At 39.3% G+C, this 22,332-nt stretch overlaps 1 protein-coding gene across 2 annotated transcripts in view; it reads right to left on the minus strand.

The window, feature by feature from the left end:
- The window catches only part of LOC150082012 (uncharacterized), a 136,576-nt gene that overhangs the window by 40,056 nt on the left and 74,188 nt on the right, over positions 1-22,332 (minus strand). The window lies entirely within an intron of this gene.

Here is a 22,332-nt window from a genome sequence, read left to right on the forward strand (position 1 = left end):
CAGGAGGCTAGGCATTAATTTATGGACTACTTCTGTGATACTCGCTTGCCCACTGCATTCTTTTACTAAATGGACAAGGGACTACGCGCTGGCTAAATACTGCCCACGATTTTCCGAATATTGAAAGCGATTTAAATTTTATTTTAATCCCGTTTCCATTTAACGTTGACAAATTGCGCAATGTGGTCTAAATTTGCGAAGCGCCTAAATGACATTTAAAAAATAATTCATAATCCTTTGCAGTTTTATGCAATACTAAATAATAATATATTGGAAATACTGAAGGAGGATATGGCTTAAAAATGTTTTAATCATGTTTTTAAATGATTCTTTTCGATTATGAAATTTAATGTCAGAAAATCATTGTTATGACGGATGACAACATAACTGAATGATTTTATTTTATGTAACGTTTATTAATTTTAGAATTACTTTTATTTTAAACTTAATAAAAGTATATCCGACATAACCATAACTGTTGTTTTTTTAGTTTTTTATACATTTGAAATATCTTTAAAGTGAAATATCCAGCATTTATTAGTTTGACTTCTTCTCGGGTCATATCAGTTTAATGCTACGGATAACATTTTATTAGCTATCTTATCTAATGTAATATTATTCCTAAGATAATGCGCAATAAACTGTAATAATCCTCCTCCAGTTTACCTATGATTTCATTGATACACTTATTGCGTTTTAAACACAAACTACTTTTAAAATATAAAAAGGTTTAAAACTATGGGCAATAAATCCAAATATGCTCATACGCGAAATAAAAAGAAAAATTAAGATATCAACTATGTCGGAATTTCACCTACAACCTTTATCTACTGGACAAGACCACCTGCACATTAATAATCTTAATTTGAGACTTCAGTCATTAGCCAAGTAGCTGGTCACTTTCGCTCTTTCATCAATTCCTAAAAAAATATTCAGTCATGGTTTTCTCTTACAAAACAACTACAACCTATCTTCAGCCAAAGTCGCAACGTGGGCCCATTCCAGTAGACAATACCAATACTGGTCATGGGCTGTTTACAACCCTAAACTCACAATCCAGTACCCACTTCCACCCCAGAATGTGTGGTCTAAGATGGCAGACAAAACAAAACATTATGGCCGACATTAACACAATTAAGAAATATATTATTACCATAACACAACCAACCAGCAGAAATCTGGGCCTTTGCATCACCCACATCACCTTTGGATTATAACTAAGGCCATATACTCCGGGGTTATGCGGTGGTCATTCCCCGGCCTTTCCGCATCCTCCGTATTTGGTGGTGACGGGCTGGAACCCTGGTCTAATCAAGAAGCATGTGCTACGCACTGCTGCCCTTCCCCACCTGGCTACGGAGGCGCCACTGGACAGATATAGATTGGTGGCATAGAACAAAGTCCTTCGAAGTGTTCTGTTCAGACGAGCAGTAACTTGGAGAGTGGCTGGGACAGTACAGGGGCTGCTGGGATTTCATATAATACTAATAGATGAGAGCGGCCGAAGAGGTCTTCAAAAATGTTACAATTAATAAAATGTCCATCAGGTTGCGTGATGCGTTGAGATACGAAGAATGTGAAAAGAAAGGTTCACTTTTTTTTTGTATATTAATGATAGAAGTATAGTTAATAAATTTGATGTAATGTAGGGGTTTAAATTACCGAATTCAGATATAACAGGGATATCTGCCAAATGGTGTCACATCCCGGATGCCGAATTAGAATGTGATAAGTATGGCAAAGTCAGGCATGAGAGAAGAGGAGAGACGGTTATTCTTCTTATCAGAAAGCACACAGATCGATGGGATGAGGAACATTAAAATAATATTAAATGAGGCTGGTGTGATTTAAAAATTTGAATAACAAATGTGTTAAATACCTAATGAATGCTTTCAGTATGATGTTCAACTATATAGGCAAATGGAGTGATCAAAACAAATCAGAATGTCTTATTATGGGGACTTTAACTATCCGGACACAGGTTGAAACGTGTTGATAGGATATTCGCCTAGTACCAGTAGGTCCTTAGACTATCTTGGATGAACGTTTTCTGCATCAAGTTGTTAAGGATGCCATTAAGATATCAGTATCCTTGGCTTGGTAAATACTAAAATTTCACCTGCCATTACAAATATTCAAGGTAAGGAGCCGCTAGCTGGCAATAGCCATAATACTTCCTGTACCAAAAAGTATCTCAGAAAGATACAATTATTAAGGATAAAAAGGATAGGGTCTTCATTTTCTTAAAAAGGGGCTACATTGGCCTTAGACACCATTTTAGTTGAGATGTCAGAGAGAGAGAGAGAGAGAGAGAGAGAGAGAGAGAGAGAGAGAGGGGGGGGGACGTGGCGGATTGCAAAACGGATTTTTCAAAGAGGTCTATAAATGACAGCAGAGAGTTCTTTGCATATGCAAAGATTATATGCTGAGATTATAACTTTATAGAACACTTTGTTCCATACAATTTGTATGGAAAATATTAATTGTCGGATTTCTATTGATCCGATTTTAATGAAATTTGGAATGGTTCAGATATTTTTAAAAGGTTTAAATATAAACTTCCATGAAAATCTGTCCATTCAGAGTTCCTCTGTTACATGTGAATGGAACCGCATGGTGAAGACGATAGGTGCGTATGCATATATATATGTGCAAACGCTCTGGAGTAGAAGAATGTAGAAGTAGAAGTCATCAAGTTTAAAAGTGAAGAAAATACAAGAAGCTACTGGTATCTATTAGGTTATAAAAAAAGTGGCTAAGGTGGTCAAAAACTGTTATATCAGAAGCATCCTTGGGCTCTAGAAGAGTAGAAATGTAAAAGTTTCTCCCATATGCCACCAATGGGACTCCAAAAGAGTAATCCGGGCAACTATAGACCTCTGGCAGGATAAATTATGAAATCTACGGCTAGGGATGCAGTGCAGAGTTACCTGAATATAACAGTAACGATATAAGAGGCACAACATAGTTTTATTACGGGAAGGTCTTATCCGAGGACAATCGAAAGGTCCAGGCGGGCAGGAATCACCCTTTTCTACCAAAATATCCGTAGTGTGGTTAATAAACTCTATCTCTTGCAAACCATGCTCTTAGCTGCACCCTATGAGTTTATATGCCTAAATGAAACGTGGTTCTCAAAGGATGGGCATCTTGGTATTTTCCTACTTCGACCTCCTACAAGTTCGTAGGCAAATGCAGAGAGGGCAGGAAAGGGGGAAGAGTGGGAATTTTCTACCTGAATAGCATCAAACTTACTGTGACACGCCACAGCAAATCGGACAAGTACGAAGCGATTTGTGTTGTGTTTGAAAAGGGCAACATTCTCATTCAAATTTGTTTATGCGCTAGCTGAAGTCCTTCTCGCATATGACTATATGACTCGCGTCAGGTACTTCGCGAAATGGGACAAAGGGAACAAGCCTAATTTTTTCCATTAAATTCATAAAACCGGGCATAATTCTTAGACACCTGATGAATTATGATGATTGGGAAGGGAAATCGGCAGAAGAAGCCTCCACTGCCTTTCATAAAAACTAAGGCAGGTGGCTATTGATGGAGCAGCCAAGCTTGTCCGAATTTCACCCGCACTTCTGCATGATTCAATTCTAGTGTGAGAGGAGACTCTCAAAAAGCAAAAGAAGATGGAAGCGCACCTCTAGGCTGGAAGACCATATAACGTACAAGAAAGAGAGGGCTTATTTCCTAAGAAGCAAAAGGAAAGCAATGAAACACGTGATCTATGAGAAACTGTAGCATGAGAAGAGAATTTACAAGTATCATTACAACCTCCAAATGGGCGAACAAACTTTCTAGAAATGGGCTTGCGAGACTTTTGACCAGTGCAGCCTTCTTCCAAATGAACCTGATCATCCGGATGTGAGTAAGTCGAATAAGCCGCTCTTACAAACTAAACGGATTACTCGTGACATCCTGGGGAAAATTATCAATACCCTACCAAATAAGGCCATGGTGGGACCAGACGGTTTTTTTCCAATTTTTGATAAAGTCATGCAGCACCTTTATCCTTGACCCTCTCCTGCATCTCTTTAATCAGTTTAATCAGACCATGGAAGAGACAACCATACCAAGGATATGGAACTGCTAACACTATGTGAGACCAGTGCCCAAATTGAAGGATCCAAAGGAATCTCAGGACTTCAGGACCATATCCATATGCAGCACCTTCCTAAAAATATTTGAGAAAGTGATACAATACAGTCTAGCTCAGCACTGTTTCCAGCACAGACATCCCTACTTGCACACAGTTGTCAGGGCCAGATCCACCACCTACAACTTACTGGATACCTTACTACGAATGCAACATACACTCAATAGTAAAGCGCAGCTGGACATCCTCTTCCTGGATATAAAAGCTGTTTATGATAATTTGGCAATTCCTCCCCTATACATATTCACAGAGGTTAGTATAAAACAGAGCTACGATGCTCGACACGTTCTACGTTGTATTTAAATATTTGTAGAAGAATAAGAGAAATTAACTCAATATGATACATAGAATACCTCCGTATGACACTTTCCAGAAATTAAAATAAATACAAAATTAACGCAAAATGATTACAGTAATAAAATCAATTAAAAACAATTTTAAAATGTTTAAAATGTTTTAAATTTTGAAAAACGACTTTCCTTCCTGAAGCTGCCAGGGCTTTTCGACCATACGTCTTGATCACAGGAATGGAAAAAACAACACTGATATCCGAATAGGTGGCATCCTAGTCAAGAAGGTTTCCTTCCACATGGATCTGGACCTTACTCGGAATGAAGGACTTTCTTTTGGGCAGCACTTTGACTGTGAAGACCAAGACTTATGCAGCTACGTGGGCGATTATTCAGGAGCTAGTGAGTGTAAGGGACCCCACCATAATGACACAGAACATCAAAAGATGCTTCTTTCCGATCCCGCTCTATGCTTCTGTTATTTGGTCCTCAACCTCTCAAGAACAGCTCAACGGATTATATGGGCTCGAATATTGGATCCTGAGGTGGGTCAACTGGCTAGCTGGACGACCGTTGACAATCTCAAGGTCAGTTCTTCATACCCTCGGCCTAACCCCAAGGAAAATATGGGTAGCAGCCGCAAATATCCAGCTATTGGCAAAACTTATCGTAGGGAAGATAGACGCCCCATCAATTTCAAATACCATCAGCTGTTTAAACTTCGAGAGACGGGTACGCAGTCGCTCGGGTTCTTCACTGCGGCCTACCGTCAACAATTTAATGTGTCGCAATTGGTCTCTACAATGCTCTCGACATAGATCCTTTCAAATTTTATGATGACAACTGCTACAGGAACCACGCCCTCAGTAATACCTACCAGTTCGCTGATATATAGTATGCACCTGCGTCTAACGTGAGATAGATTCCACTTAATTGTAAGGGCAACTTTTCATAAAAAGTTAGACTGCTCCTGACAAACTTCCAGTGTTAAACGCATAATGAAACTTCCATTGCGCTTTCAGAAGAGGTATTAGTGAAAATGCGATATAAACATACTGTAAAACTGTGAGTAATCCTATTTGCGAAATTATTTGGATTAATTGAATATATAAATCCGAAAAATGGTGACTAACGTTTAATGCTTCTAAATATAAGATATTTATCAGAACTTGGAGTCACATAAGGTAGAGGGAGAGGAGCTAAAATTGGTTCAGGGCGAAAAAGACTTCAGCTATTTTGATGAAGATAATCTGTGAAACATGCCTTCCAGATATTGTATTGGTACTCTTTGTCATTCTCTTATTATCTTTTATCCTCCATCCATCTTGTACTGTAAACTTGTGAGTAATCCTATCTGAATTTGTTGTTGTAATAGGGTTTTTAGGAGCATCAGCAACTTAGACCATATTGCGCCACATACAATGTCTGTAAATTGCGTGTATTCTGTGGTCGATTTTCTGTTTTCTGGACGAAAAACTCGAGTTTCCGGGAGAATAAACCATGGGTTATCCTCTCCTAAGACCGACTAACTCAGCCACATTTTGAAAAAGGCCGATAAAAATTCCTTACGTCATCGACAGGATTCCAACTCAGGTCTTTTCCACCCGGTGTGGGGAGGACGGCGATTTTACCAACTTGAACTGTGCTATCCACAAAGGCAGCTGAATTTGTAATTGTAAATAAGTTACATGTTATCCTGGTATAGATTAATACCATCACTGGTATTAATCTATACCATCACTAGTATTAGTGATAGATTAACCTGTAAAACTTACGTGTTACCGTGGTCCTATAACTACAATTGCTATAACTCTTCTTGCTTTCTGAAACCAAGAAGGGCTTAATAGAAGACAAAGAGTGGTTATAAATGGGCAATGTTCCGAATGAATCGATTATGAGGGTCCTCAGGGTTCTGTATTAGGCCCCCCTTGCTATTTTTAATTTTCGCTAATGCCGCTAATGGTATCATAGGTTTCATTTCAATAATTTGGTTATTATTTTAAATCCGTGTAAATTAAGGTGATTAAAGCTTCAAGAGGAAAATTCGGCTATCGTACCGGTTATTGGGATTTAATAAAATAGTGTATAATGGTTAATTAGAGGTTGGTTTTGTCCTTCAAGAAGTGTGGGTTTCTCTATACTTTATAAGTCTCTTTTGCTCAGGAACGTCGAGAATTAGAAAAACCCTCGAGCAAACGCCACACCGGCGCATCCTCTCCCTTGAATCTCTATCCCTCCCCTTCAGATTCGGGCGATCTCCACAATGTCACGACCCAGGGAAGCTGGTCCTCCCCCAATGCCCCTGCTTTTACCTTCCAATCATTTGATCTTATGAATATCACATTGCAGTATACATTATTTTATATTTGTAGTAAACACAGAGATGACAGGTTAATGAAGTCATCATCATTTGAATTTTTAGGTGGACATTATGGTCTATTAATATGAACAATTGGTCTTTTAATCTCGTTACGTTTCGCCCACTCTTAACATATTTATAATTTCACACCACTCTTAACTTATAAACGAAGTTTGGAGAAAAAAAAAACCAAGCGCATCCCCCTTTCTGGACATCCCTCTTTCCCTCCCCCAATAGCGATGACAACAAAATTGTTCTCTGAACAACATGGTTACAAAGAGACCAGACTAGTAGTTTACTGAGCGCAAGAACAAACGTTCATAATTGCATTTATCGGGTTCCTATAAAACTGAACTCTCGGTTGAACTGGAAATTTTTGTCCCAAATAAGGTATATTGAAATTAGCCGGGTTAGGCAGTTAGTCGAATTCCTTTGCTGCTAACTTTTGATTGACAAATGAAAAACACGAGGAGCACTTAAAAGTTCGTTTCAAATGTTCCTTTTGGGAATTGACTTCGCCGCTAATATTTCAAGACAGGTTGATAACATAATTGCAGGATGTAGTCTTCGAGAAGTTCGTGCACCTGAACATTGCTCGAACTTCTTTATGGAACTGTCAAATTCCCTGTCGCATTTAGGGCAGCAAGCTCGTTCTCCAACTGTCAACCGTAAAAGTACCCGCTATTGACTAAACACTTCAATAGTATGTGTTCCTTGTCGACCATTTCATAAACTGGTTATGATAATAATGTCCTTTACAAAAAGGAGTGAGAGCGAAATCGAAAACTAGGTTGTCAACGGCCACTATGTCCGCGCGCACGCTCAATATACGATTCGTATTAATTCGTTAAATCCGTTAAAGAAATAAAAATAAAAAAAAAACCTAGCGGTACAACATATATATTAAGAAGAGTCTCTAACCATAGAAGGTCTATGTACACGAATGCGAAACATAAAGATCGGACAGGGATCGATTTAACCCAGCATTTAATTCAAGAAATTAAATGCTGGGTTAAATCGTCTGTGAATAGCTGAAGTCATTTCTAAAACGTTGTTTCCTCTCCTCCCTCCCCAGATTTCAATTTCGAGTTTACTAAACCGAAACCTCGATCTTAAAATCGATCTAAAACCGATTTCAAATAAGACGGATTTGGAAATGGTATATATGTATATTACTAGGTGCAGCTATTCCGAAGCAGAATGCTGATTAATGTGGTTATGCAACAACAAGTTGTTATCATTCCTGCCATTCCATCGGTGGGACAGTAACAAAGCACTTCTTGAGTTCATAAGCATTTCTTATTGGTTCATATGCATCTGGTGTGGGCCAAGTGCGGTCGGAAGCTAAGTACTTAGCTTCACACTAAGCCAAGATCAAAGTGAATAGTTCGTTACCATATTAAGAGGATTTCCATCTACCTTCACTTGAATGCTATTTTTAGTTGTTGAAAATAAGTCACATGTGCAGATTTTTCTGTATTTAATCTCAATACAATATCAGCAATGTTGATGATAACACATTGCGTTTCTACCTTCCAGTTTGAGAAACCTTGTTGCGCACAAACGAGAAGCTTCAACTTCTCGATTTTCCACCACCAATTCCTTAAAAGCTGAACTCCTGGTAATTCTCCAATGAGGGGAAGAAAACTTCGTTAACTTCAATCCTGTCAAAGTTCTTTCAAAAAAGTGTTTACTGCTCCTATGCTTATCTTCGATGACACACAGATTTCTAGACAAGATATATCTATTAGGGATTACCATGATTTATAATCTTTCTTGCCATACGTACATCACAAATATTGCTTCCTCTGCATCAAAAAAATTGAATTCCTTTTTCGTTCTCGGTGTTACTTTCCTTCCAAACAACTACTCGCCATATAAAATTCCAAGTTTGCCATGCCATGGAATATTTTTCTCCTATTTGGCATGGTGTCCCCCAAACCTCTCTCAAACTTCTTGTCTCCATTCAAAAGAGGGAACTTAGATTAAGAAATGACCGCTCTCTCACAAAGTTTCTGTTGCTCTCTGTCTCACAAACGTTCAATTTCTGCTGCATTGCCTTTTCTAAAGATACTTCCATGGGCTCTGTTTCTAAATTGGTATCTGTAATTTTTCCACTCACTTCACTGCTCATCTGCCAGACTCACACAACGAATTTTTCCTCATTTACTCCTTCTACTTCTGTTTTCTGGAACGACATTCCTTTCCATGTAATTACCCGAAAACTACAATCAAACAAGTCTCTTCTGTCTTCTCAGCCATCGACCCAAGCATGGGCGCTGGCAGGATATTTTGCAAGGTGGTCCATGTGAGAATAAATTTTTTGTTTGCCAAATTTTCGAATACACGCAATAGCTTATGTTTCAATAAATTAATGAAAATATTAAAAAGTGTGTATTACTTCGAAATCCAATGGCACCTTGCGCCATGCTGCCTGTGCCCATGAACCCAAGTAAACTACTAAGTACTGCAGGTTCTAATACCTTTCAATTTTGGTATTATTTGTGGTTTTCATAAAAAAGAAAAGGAAAAAACCCAAGAAATTGTTGGCATCCGTTTAATTTTGCATGGGCATTTTCTTAAACATCTACATGGATTCGTTTGAGATGGGGAAGATGAAAAATTCTAAATCGTTAGCATGTTTTCTCAACAGGACTACTTCTATGCAATAAAACACCTTAGAAGTGTTTTATTTATTTTTTCCAGCAGCATAACAACATTCTTCTTCAATGAGTCCCTGTGGAAGTTATATTTCCTAGCCTGGAACAGCATTCATAATTCCAATTGAAGAAAAATACAAATTAACACTTGTATCAAATTACAGGCCAATTAATTCATTTTTTTTTTATTTATCCCAGCTACCCGGTGTAGATGGACATTTAAATCTGCTCAGATTTTGAAATGAAGCGATCCAGGGATTTGCCCAACTTTAAAGTAGATATTTGATATTAACATTAGGATAAGCCAATGAAATTCCTCGCTGAGCCACCTTCCTGTGCCTTGAAACTCACTCATACCTTAGGGACTGACTGCGAAGGCCGTCTGGAATTTCGATGACAAAAAGTCCAAGCAAGCGACAACTTGAGACTTGTACATTCCCTCCCTCCAAATCTCCTCGACAGCCTATATATATTACTAGGTGCCGCGGGTGAGGGTTGGGGGGAGGGAACAGATTGTGGCCTAGTACGGCCTGTTCAGCAGTGACGCGTGAAATCGTCGCTGTTGACCCGGCGTGGCTTTCCACGCATTTTCCACGCCGTTAACCCGCGACTGTCAGTTTCAGTTTTTGAGAAATTGCCACAAATTTAAGGTGGTAGCTTAAGCAGTATTCCCCTTCCCCCCTTTCCCCATTTCTTTCCATAGTCCGTGTGTGTGAAGAAGGCCCGAGGTGCTAGCAGATGGCGTAGTAATCTGTCAACCTGTTGGGGCTATTGTTTAGTGCGCATGGTGACATTTATTGCTGTGTTTGGTTTATATTAAGTTAAGTGTTAGTTTTAGCCAGGAGCTCTTCGCTTCTTGCTGAGGCACTTTGAAAAATGACGACGTCATTCTGCCCCGTTGTACCTACAAAACTTTTTAAATTCTATCTCCATTTGTAATAATAGACTCGAAGAAATGGAAAGTATATAATCAAAGTGAAGCGGATAGGTAGGTTAACACCTTCATTCCAATGGCCCTCAAACGTTTTGCTTCGGTGGATCCAATTCTTTTTCTAAATAAACTTTCAGTGGAATTTTGGCAATTAAATTTTCCATCCTGCAGAAAGTGGCTCGCTTCTAATCTATTCTCATGAAGCGCAGTCTTAACGGAAGAGAAAAACTCGCGCAAGCGAACCTACTCGTAACTTTAATAGTTAACGCTTGAACAAAGATTAATTACTGGGATTCCACGAGAGGCAAAATTAAAATTAAGTGAAAAAAAGATGGATCTTACATAATTGACAGTGTGGCGTTTGTATTTTCATAATTTAATCCAATTTTAAAGTTCACCTGTTTTTTTGTATTCCCCGTATCTTGTAAACTCTTCGGACCGTCAGACAACACCGTATTTAGCAGTCACAGGCTTCAATCCCGGTCACGCCTGCAGTTCCTTTCAAACATTAGTATTTGGTCAAAAACAAAATGTTCCACGTTCTAACTCAAGAACCCTTTCAAATTTGCCGGAAAAAACTGCAGAGCACACAGGAGCGGACTGTCCCCAGCGATTAGGCAGCAATTGCGACCGGGGTCAACATACCAGTACAAACCACTCGAAAGACGATTTCAAAACCTTGATAAAAGATGAGAACAGTGATAGCTGATAGCTTCTCTCCCAGCTTGTATAAACATAAGAAGCATATGGTTGTAGAAAGAAGGAAAAAAACACCCGTTCTAATATTTCATCGTTGCTACTGCCATCAGGGTAATCCTGCACGTAATCCTGCCTTGGTAATAGGGTCCTCCATTCTTCTGATCAAACCGTGGCAACAAACAAAATATCCCGTGCTTCAACTACAATATACGGTACATGGATAGTCTATGTGCTACTGTGACAAAAATAAATAATAATTACCGGTTTTCTGTTGGTACAATTTTAATAAAATTTCGAACAGCTGGACAAATCTTTGTAAGAGAGCCAAATATGAAATTTTGTGCAAATCCATCCACTAAGTGTCAAGTTTCAGACGGACGGATGGAAATGGTGAAGACAATGGCACTTTAGGCATATACGCTAACGTGCCTGGAACGAAACTATGGACAGAAAATGAGGCTCCATGGTACAAATAAAAACCATCGGGAGGCTTTGAGCCCCACTACGATATATGTAAATTAGCTCTTAATAAAATTGCTCGGAAAAGCCGATCAAGTGGTGCATTCTGCAGCGGGGTCAGGATCTACGATGGACCCACATTTAATACTTCCGTCGAAGCAACAATAGATTGTAGGAGTAGCACGGATCTGTAATTCTAACCTTTGACTCCTTCTCCCCCCAACTTTTCCATCAGTGGAACAGGCTTCCGGTCCTTGCCATTGGTGAGCAGCCGCAAACTGTCTTTATCTACGGGTTCATACTTTTATTGCGCATTACGCTCACGCGGTATTTTATCGAAGTCGATCCTCGTGACGTCATCGTCGTAACGGCACAGACAGGATGTTTTTCTACATCCACCCCGTAATTCTCCTCCCTCCACCTTCTCTTTCTCACTCGGCCGTCCGTCTTGTGGACTACGGGTCGCGCAGACGGGTCCGATAACAAAGCAACAGTTCGGAGATGAACGCCGGACATCGAAACTCGCGCCGCTTGCCGGAACTGCGTTCACTTTCTTAGAAAGTCGGTTAGTACAAACAACATGTCGGAGCTTTGTGCAAGACAACACAATGCACTTGCAAACCTGTTTTTGAGAAAGTAATGAGAGAAGAGCAAAAGTGCACACAGTGCTGGACTCGCGATATCACAGCGCACGCCGATATTATTCTCCATCGTGGATGGTTTTGCAACGCTGACTTAACTGACGAGGGCTACATCGACACAAACAATCAGACCGATGGGTTAAGTTCTTTCCTGTTGTTTAAAATACAATTCAAGGTGATTTGAGATGCAATTCAATTGAAGATGAGTCAGGATGATACAATTCAAGATGATTCCAGAGGAACAGCAGTGCGTGCTTTTGAGTTTAGCGTGGTTCGAGTCCGCGTAAATTTCTTGTATCGTCTTTTAGAACTCCTCTGATCCTATGCGCCCCTCCCGGAGTATAACCAAAACACTTATTTCTAATCATATCTTCATTAGTACACGAACATCACTTGATTCCATGAATAAAGAGTTAAATATCAAATAAAGGGGTGCTGGAGTTTGTCAGTCATCGTGTGTATCAGCGGGGTTGAACTGGTAGGATTTGGCCCGGTCGGTTCTTCCCAACCATTTTGGCCATATCTGATTTTGCTGTTGCATCGGTGTGGCCTGCGCCCGGTTCCCCTCTGATCAGAAATCATTTTCTATCACACCAGTCCTTATCTGTGTAAATTCTAAACCAGTCTTAAGGTTTAGAATTTAGGGAAGAGAGGTTTATAAAGGGTAGAGACGAAAAACGTTTGCGAATATGTAGGCTATACATAACTTCCAATTAGGGGAGAAGGAAACGTATACTGTTTATGTTCGGACAAATCGACTTTTCATGGAATCCAACAGCTAATTTTAGAAGTGACACGTTCTGTAAGGCAACATCGAAAACAGGAAGACTAATTGGCAGAACTGAAACCGGATTTCACTGACATATTGGATTTAAATCATACCCCTGTTTTCTGTTAGTTGCTGTTATGAAGCGGCGAATGAAATTTCATTTCCTGGAAAAAGTGGTAAATATATTTCACTGTTTTGTTTAAGAGTCGCATAAAATTCTCAATCGAACTGTGGTCTGAAAAAAAGATAAAATACATCATTATAAAAACTTCATTTCAGACTAGAATTTATCTGTTGATCCGGCTGAGACCGAGAAACAAGATTGTGGAGGGAAGCAATGGACAACGTGCCAATATATTTGAAATATCCACAATTCAAACTTGGTATTGTCCAAGTTTGAAGCAAGACGCATTTGGACAGGATTCCTTCGAGTGGATCATAAAAACGACACTCCACCGGAATTTCCTTGCTACGAATTATCAGGAGTACCCGATTTTACGCGAGGAAGCACCGCAGTCGCGTGTTAGTTAGATTCCACGCGATATCCTTTCCACAATATATTAGAGTAAAGCGAAAAATAACACTCAGCGGGTCATCAGGCTTCCACACCCCATACTGCAAGTGTGGAGTGGTAGGCTAGTGAATGACCTTGAGATGCTTTTTGTTTTCCTGCTTACTAAAGCAGTACCACTACTTAAAGAAAATCAAGGTGGTAGTGGAAGTACAGCTAGTGTTCGATATTTGCCCAAATAAATAAGAAAAATCTCCATGGTAACTCTCTAACCACTTTCTCATCTCTTGAAATTAAAATGCTTCAGACCACTGCACACGATAATCATTATACCATCTTACCATTTTTAAAAATGCAAAACGGACTCCAATTACAGTTTGGAACAGGATTATTTGAAAGATTTTCCTTCACAATCCTTTGCAGGGGGCCCCGTATCCGGAAGCTTGAGAAGAGCGCTCTCTCCCATCGTATTAAAGACCACAATCGATTAGAGCTGGAGGAAGGTGGCAGATAACTATAGGAAGTGCACTGCAAAGGACAACAAACTTTATAGAGTCGTCACATTCAAAAAATCGAATCGAATTGGCGTGACTAAATAACTCCGGTCACGTTCGAGATTGTGGTTGATGAAAAATAATTAGCTTCTGACGAGTCTTATGATTGGTCCGATTTAGGTGTTTAACTTTCGGAAGAATGCTTATCTCGCGAAATTACTTCACAAAGGGACGGGTAATGGAACGCCAATTGTTCTGTTTGAATTTCGGTTTCAATTGAATATTCTTTCTGGGGATGCCGTGAATACCGATTGGAGTCAAACAATAAGTAATCATTTATTTCCTCCATTCTCTCTTTGCGGTTTTCGAGCGGTAGCTTTTATTACCACTTGATGAATCGCGTGGTCATTCATTGCGTGTCATCTGTATTTCCCTCTTGGTTCCGCTGTGCTGAGCAACGCGCGAATTGTCATGCGCACTAACTGGATTTATGGCATCGAAGTAAAACTGAATTTTGGCAAGATGGATGCTGATAAACAAAGCCCAATGAATAAGCGCTTGCATTCTGATTAAACGTGTTTGTTTATTAGGCTTACCACGTGTGCCACTTATATAGATGTAAATTAGTAATCTCAGAATGCGTTTCTCTTTATTTTTTGTAACAAGGGGACAGGAAGGACAAACAACGAAGAAAAGAAAAACATCCGTTGACTTCATTCAGAGTGGATAAGATGTGGACGATCTGTACATCCTGTGTCCCTTCTAACATTACGGACTTCACAATCTCCCCCCCTTCCCCCCTTTCCTTTACATAAACGGGTCCCAAACAGTTTCTCTACGCTTTCTTCGAATTTTTCCCCTATTCCCTTCTAGTATTATCGGACATGGGTTAAAGGTGACAGCCACGGACATTGGACGTTCTCGGGTCGTATTGTCGTTTTCACTGGCTTCATTTTTCCCACCTGCCCATTCAAGTCCAGGCTACGAATGTAGGTCGCTATCAGCGGCAGGGGAACGGAAGAAACTGCATACCCACCTGTGATGCGGGAGTATACGTTGTGTATTCGCTTGTCTGTCCACAGCTGTGCGTGGTGACCATGAGAAAAGCGTGGTATTATTGGCCCTATTGTCGCTGGATATGTTGGATCGGTAGTGTTTTGTGAATCTTGCCATGCCTGATTACACTTCTTAGATAAGCGTCCGCAACGCTTCGTTGATTTCGGAACTATCTCGGGACCATGGACCAACGAGCATTAGCAAATATATTAATGCAATTAATCCAAATTTAAAAATAAAGCCTTCCAAACAAATTTTCAACTCTTTGGAAAAGAGTTGAAAATCGGCGAGTAATTTTTGTACTTGATTTATTAAAAAAAAATAACCATAAATTAAATAAAAATGTCATCTCATTGTGGCGATATTTAATAGTTCCAGGTGAGATGAACTGATTCCTATAATAAAATCCTCAAAGGACCTCAACGTATGGATCCAATTTCTCCATCCCCCACTTAATATTTAACTTTCCAATCCTCTATCTGTGGTAATTTCCACGACCATCCACACGCACGTTCTCAAATGTTCCATTTCCTAATTGCGCCACCATTTTCTCCTCACTGATACCAATGTTTACTTGATAATGCGCAGCGAACGCTTTGAAATCGTGACATCAGCAGATCCCAGTTCTCCTAATGCAGCAACGTTAAGGAGAGAGAGAGGGGCTATTTTCTTACTTTGGAAAGCAGGACTGTTTGAGTGGTGGGGAAGGGGGAAGGTGTAGTAATATATACAGCGTTCTGCAACAGTAGAATCTAAATCGTTTTTCTCCTTCCAGTACGACAACCCCAGATAGATGAGAGCTTCAACATTTAATTACAGTACTTGCGTAGGAGTCGATTTTAGAGTGTCAGCCTAACTGCTGATGACCTCCAAGGCCTCTTGGTTTACGTCATGCTCTATGGGGGTCACGACTCGTACTCTGAACTCTTCAGGTACTTTTTGAATGGAGGTATGGCAGCAGCGTCCTAAAGAGGAGAAGCTTCGGAGGAGAACCGAAAAAATTGTAATTAATCAACCTATTTTAACTCTTAAAAAAATTATGGAAAAGCAAATATTTCAACAAAATCCATCTTTTAACATTCAATAAATGCTGGCCCAATCGATACCACTCCGAAGATTCCATTGTGAGGATATCAAGTAAAGTTCTACATGAATAAGCGTCTTTCATTCAATGAGAAGGCCACAAAGTCATTCCATGAACACTTAGTTATAAAAAAAAAAAAGAAAAGAAAAAAGAAAAAAAAAACTCTCCGCCATCCCAAGATGTGACTTAATAGCGACAACTTAATATAAGCTACCCTTTATAAAGACACCAAAATACCGTAGTAAGGCGACAGTCGCCTGTAAACCCGAACTTTCTATGTAGCCTTAACGTATTACTTTTTTTCTTTTGGCCACCATCGCTTTTTTTCTTTCTTTTTTTTTTTTTTGTAGGTAACCAAAGCGGAAAACGGGAGGCTTTAAACCGAGCGCGGTCCACCGTCACACGGGAACAAGAGCAGGGGTCTCGTCTCTAAGCAACTTGATATCATCGACTTCCCCAGCAACTAAAGCGGGCTGCCGAGGAACAAGTGGTGTTGACAGTCGGCAGGAGACCCAGACAACGTGCAGTTCCTTATCTAAAATAGATACTCGATTAGCCCATTGGGAACTCTCCAACTAGAAGACGCATCCGGAGATTACATAAAGACCACGCATGTTGCGGGGAGGAATTTATCGGGCAGACACAAATTCGCGAACCATTAATGAGCACTCGTGTGATGATCCCGCGTCTGGAACTGAGCTGCGATCGCGTTCATCCTAATCCCACACTCGTACCTGAAATAAATACCTCCACGTGGTCATCTTCGCGTGCGTGTGGAAAAATTTATCAATTTATACTCCACCTCCTCCTCCCTCTTTTCACAGGTCAGTTGAATAATTGCCAGTGAAGTCTTCGGGATTCTGGGGACCCGCGTGTTAGGGCAGTCTTTCCGCATGAGCCTTCCCAGCCCGTGCCCGGGGAACACCGATTAGGAGACTACAAAATTGGTGTAGTGAGTGCCAACTAGGCCCTGAGAAGAGTGGGTGTTTTGAGGGCCAGTTAGCTGAAAATATTCATTTCATTTTAATGTTTTCAAATATCATAATAAAAAAAAAAGGTCAGAGGAGTTCTCAAGATACAGAATACAAGAACGCCACCGTATTTACCAGTCAGATGGGATTGAAACAGTCAATCCAAACGGGTGGAAAACTGTACCCTCACGCTTGGCCATTCGCAGCCTTAGCAGAATGGTTAAGGAGACTAATAATTGGTGCTGAAAATTACACCATACGCACATGCGCAGTTACTTCAAAATCGTCTATTTATTATAGTTGCAAGACTGTAAATTTGAGTCTCTGATACTTGGCATCCTGATAAGTAATATCATATTGGACACGTAGAAGACGTAAAGATAATCTAAAGATCACTGGTACTGTAAGCGTTTTATACACTTCGTAAACAGGAAGTGCTGATGAGCTCATCATCGAGCTCCTAGCAACCATTACTAGATAAGTTACATACCGAAATGGCATTGGTGAATGTTAGGAGGACTTCAGGAACGAGCGCTTACCTTTTTACTCAACCTGATCATTCACCACTCAGTACTGAGCTTCGAAAGTTGGAGTTACTTTTTTTTGGATTACATTTTTATACAGATCAATCTTTAACTGCAACTACTTATTAGCTGTTAAGAGTTCTTTTCGTGAGTGGCACCACTGGTCAACTCAATCCAGCAACAAACGAGAAATTTCTTTCTGAAAATGAAACATTACCGGAATTATTGCTATTCACTTTGCACAGACAACACCGGACATTGAGTTAATTATAGAGCAGAAATGGAATTCGATTATGTAGCTGGTTTTTACACTTGTTTACCGCACTTGTTCTACATTCGAGGAATGGGGGGACATAATGACACCCATAATGACACTTCAATTATTGAGCGCTTCAGGCTGTTTGTCATAAGACTTTCCTGGGATTTTTTTTATTGTTAAACGAATGGATTGGTAATAAGGCCAATATATAACTCTTCTTTGTTATCACAGGCTATAAGGATCTCTCAGAAAAGAAACGCCCAACCTTTTTCCCTCTAAATATTTATTGGGAGAAAAAAGTTGAACTTATACAAGGAATTTGGATACCTTGGTTAGACGCGCATTGCCAATGAATTTAAATATAAGTGGGGTAAGAGGCCACTCGATGCTTCAGAATTTGCATCCACCCTCATTGCGACGTGTGGTTGTAATGTATTTCAAAGTTAATTCATAAAAAACAACAACTTGATTGTTAACTTTTGTTCGACAGGTTTATGGGCAGTGATGCCCCACTTTTTGTAAAATTAGCCGAATTTCTAATAGACCTTTATTCAACTTTTACCCAAACATTCTATACCATGTTCTTTCCTTATTTATTATTTTAAATAAAGAAATCATTTAAAAATTAACACGGAATGGTAGATTAAATTAAGTTCACTCCTGAAAGGACATCTTTCAGTGAGAGCAGCTTGAAAAATGTTACTGATATCCAGACACACCCTATAAGAACGTGTTGCTCCCTTTCTTTTCTTGTTATGCGTGAGCTTAGGCAGAGATGAAATTGCTTTTAAAAGTTTCCTCAGAATCTCTGGAGTATTGAGATGCTTAGGATTCATTGGAGATTTCTGCAACGCCCGTGTTGGAGAAATCTTCAGTTAATTCTATTGCAAATGCAACGTCCTGGATGCAATCTGGACGAGGCCACGTGGAAATACTTTTGTGGGTTGGAAAGCAGATGTAGAAATACTTAGAGTAGTCTCCAAAAATCCTCCAAATTGCAGTCTGGAAATGTTCTTCCTGTGCTAACCACAAACCACTTCCAGTTTTAAAAAAAATTCCTTCAGAGGTCTAAAAATACTGGAACCAAAGGCTGCGAGTACTTTGCAGTGGGAGGAGGTACACAAAGGATTATAATTTCATTTTCGGTTGCATAATCCGGGGTCTGCCACTCATATGGGATGCAGAAGACTTAAAAGCAGCAGGAAATGAAGGGTATGGAGAATGAAGTGTTCTTTTAACCATTTAAAAAGTAAATTTGAATTTCTGTATGATTCTCTATTCGTGTAAATGGCCCCGGGGGATTCTGTCTTCAAATACTATTTTCTTTTTTTGCTAACACCTTTAAAAATACATACCGGAGGCAACATTAAAAAATGCATTGCAGCGGGCAATAACTGTAATTGTTTCCTCCCCTTATCTCTGATATCTGTCTATAAACTTCCTTCTTTCAATTCGGTCGTAATGACTTTTCCTATTTTGTTAAGCAACTGTAAAGCTGACTCACCCCTTTTTAATCACGCAACTCGGCTTACCAAACAGATCGTTTTTATTCATTCTTGAAAGAGGAGCAAAATCACCACCTACTATACTCAAAGTTTCTGATATCCTGAAGATCTGACAGTTCTGGATTTCTTAAAAGAAAGGATTTAAATGAAGGCTAATCATATCCAGCTGTCCTTTTAATTAAACTGAATTTTGTATTTTTTAATTGTTTAATTTGTACGTTGAATTTAAAATAAAATACGATAAAAATTTAATTAATTAATCTATGTACATGTTTTCAACTATACATATATATTAATTTATATGCAAGTTTACATTAATTTAAATTATATTAATTACGAAATTATCCTCCCCTCCAAAGGTACGAAATCCGCCCAAAACAAGAGCATGGTATTCTGTGCCGATAATAAAATTTTTGTCCTGCTGCTTAAAGTCGCCCATTCAACTCACCAAAACCCTTCTTCATCTGACCAGTCGAAGGAGCAAGGCTTCATAGAAAATAGGGCAGCATCCACCGCAGCTTTGCGATTGTTTCTCTGGATTTTGGATTTGTTTGAAGTGGACTGTAATACTGAAGCAGGATTCCTCTCCTCTCATGTCCATTTGTGATCTAGCTTCCTTTTTGTTCAAGGTGGTGTTGGTTAGGCTTCCAGGTAGCGGTACAGGCCTCTGAATTATATTTTACCATGTTTGTTCTTCTAGCCCGACATCCAGTAAATAACTCCTTCGATGTCCACAAATGCCATTGCGATTACCAATGTATTAAGACAATTGTAAAAGTCAAAGTTCCATCTTTATCCCATTGGCATTTACTTTTCAAAGAAGAAAATGTAGCAGTACCTCGGAATAGAGCATCAAAAGGAAAATGTTTGCTTCTGTTTTATTTTAACTTGACCAAAATAATTCCCACTGGGATACAATCATGCATATGAATTATACTTTTTATTTAAAATACTTAGGCATATTTCAAAAGACAGCTAATCTCTTATTAAATCTTTTCAAGTGATAATACTGGTATATGTCATCTGATTAACTACAATATGCAAGTTCTACTCGTGGAAACAACGCTGAAGGTTCGTGTACATATATGCTGGTTGTTAGTTAAGAAATTAATCCTAAATTAACCATAGTTAAAGATAATTTAAAGCACTGAAATTAAAGAAAAATCAGCATTAAGAGATATTCTTTTCTTCCCACCCAATAATCACACCAGCTGTCAAATGAATATGCTGATCAATGGACGAAAACAAGGACGTAACCATATAAAGTTCACATTAAAGCGTCCAATCACGAAATAGTTAAGTTCTGCAATAGCAAATCTACTGAAGTATACCAGCAATTAATTTCCTCATGTAATGTATATCAACGATTCATTTCTGCTAAAACTTGCAAAAGGTTCCTTCTTTGATGTAAAAAAACTAATTATTCGTATCAACATACGTGTGGTACAAAGGCTGATTTTAGCCATGACCTTGATAAGCAAGGCCACATAGGACAGGTAGAAAACCCAGAGTACTAAAATGAACTCCACCTACAATAGCAGAGGGTGAAAACTTTGCTCAAACCAGTCGTCCCACCTATGGTTGCTTGGTAACACCAAATCGAGGGCGTAGGCTAGGCAAAACCAATAGAGGGGCAGAGACCCTTTACATGTCTCTCCGTGCCATAAACATCGCAAAGAAAAACGGAACCAAATGAGTAGATGAGGATTTACGGCGATAGTTCGGAAGATTACTCCCTTACTAATGGCTAAGTTCATGTGTGTCAGCATCACCTAGATACATTTCACTAAGATTTGCTCGAGAACTATACAAATGACAGATAAACTTCTTCCAAGCAGTGAGACCCTAATAGAGCAGACTACCAAATAAAGTAAAGCAGGAAGGCGCTCGGTTTATTTACTGATTATAAGTTAGATTCGGTCAAAGCATTATGATTTGTGGCAATTTATGTTCGAGGCAAGCCTAGCATTAAATCATTTGCTTATGTCCACCTGTTCTACTAAAGTATTGAAAAATGGAGGAGTTGCAAAGAAAACAGAGTGGAGTAACCGTGAGTTCCACCTCAACGAAGGTCTGGTTTCTCTACCACAGAAGTTGGATTCATCCCATTGGATACTCGCGGTATCGTGATTAAATTGCTCCTGTTTCTCTTGCATTTCTTATCTTCTGATAACGATTGATAATTATTGGGTGTTTCATAAGGACAAAAATGGTTGACTCTGAAGAATTCGTTGATTTGATTGCATTGCCAAGGTACCGAAATTTCAGTACTTCGGATATTTTCTTATTCATTTCAATTACTATACTTTGAAATAGCGAATTTCCCTGCCCCTCTAGAGGTAGCGAATTCCCATCCACTCCAAGTTGCTGACGTGTCTTAACAACTTTGTACTGTCCACCCGGGGCTTGGTGCTGTGAAGGGTTTTGTGAAGTCACGTGTTTTTATGACGTGAGATTTGAATATAACATCGTACAATGTTTATAAAAATGATAAGATTATTCGTGCTTTTTAAATAAATTTGTTTACAAAGCCAGTCTTTATTATTCGTCGAGAATCAACCACCTTTCCTAGGGGATGTGTATACGCGTTCATATGTAAAGTATATTTTGTATGTTATTCGGTATATGTGCGCATACACGCGCAATGTTTCACGATGTCTTAACTAAAGGATTCAGACATCTTTCATGGTGCGGGGTGTTTATTCAATACAAAGTCAGAATTTCCACGCGCTGAGGTAGGACTGCGCAATAAATAACAATTAGCATAGATATACCTAATTTTATTCCTCATAGTTATTGAAATACGATAGTTTTTCAATGGCTGAATTGGCCCCCGAAGTCCCATTACCTGGCCATCGTGGTCACACCTCATTTAACCCCAGCCATTTTGTTCTTGGGCTGGAGGACATGTCACAGTTACCAACAATTCTAATCGATCTAAAATGTTGCATT

Source organism: Mastigoproctus giganteus, chromosome 8 (genome assembly GCF_048544385.1).
Source record: "Mastigoproctus giganteus isolate SK-2022 chromosome 8, ASM4854438v1, whole genome shotgun sequence".
NCBI lineage: Eukaryota > Metazoa > Arthropoda > Arachnida > Uropygi > Thelyphonidae > Mastigoproctus > Mastigoproctus giganteus.